Source organism: Morone saxatilis, unplaced genomic scaffold, assembly GCF_004916995.1.
Source record: "Morone saxatilis isolate NCDOM2014 unplaced genomic scaffold, NCSU_SB_2.0 Contig499, whole genome shotgun sequence".
NCBI lineage: Eukaryota > Metazoa > Chordata > Actinopteri > Moronidae > Morone > Morone saxatilis.
In genome coordinates, this window is record NW_023340094.1 from 1839 (window position 1) to 2086 (window position 248).

The following is a 248-nucleotide window of genomic DNA, read 5'->3' on the forward strand; positions in this document are numbered from 1 at the left end:
TGTTACAGTGTGTGTTACAGTGTACAATGTCTGCATGCATTCATAGTCACATGCCCCTCTAAATGCACAGTGGGCGGAACCTGTGGATGACTTACCCAGTTTGACGTATCCGTTGTCGGTCAGGAGGATGTTTGCTCCCTGCAGACAAACAAACACTTTAACACATATAGAGTTATATTTAACTATATATATTTAACTGTATGTGATATATATATTTAAGAGAGAAAGAGTTCACATCTCTCCTGTTC

General features: G+C 39.1%; 1 protein-coding gene across 1 annotated transcript in view; it reads right to left on the minus strand.

The window, feature by feature from the left end:
• Positions 1–224, minus strand: part of LOC118338621 (mitogen-activated protein kinase kinase kinase kinase 3-like) — a gene marked incomplete at its 3' end in the record, with an annotated part of 1506 nt that extends 1282 nt beyond the window's left edge. The window contains exon 1 of the mRNA XM_035675896.1: positions 96–224. The remainder of the gene's footprint in view (positions 1–95) is intronic.
• Between the last annotated feature and the right edge of the window lie 24 nt (positions 225–248).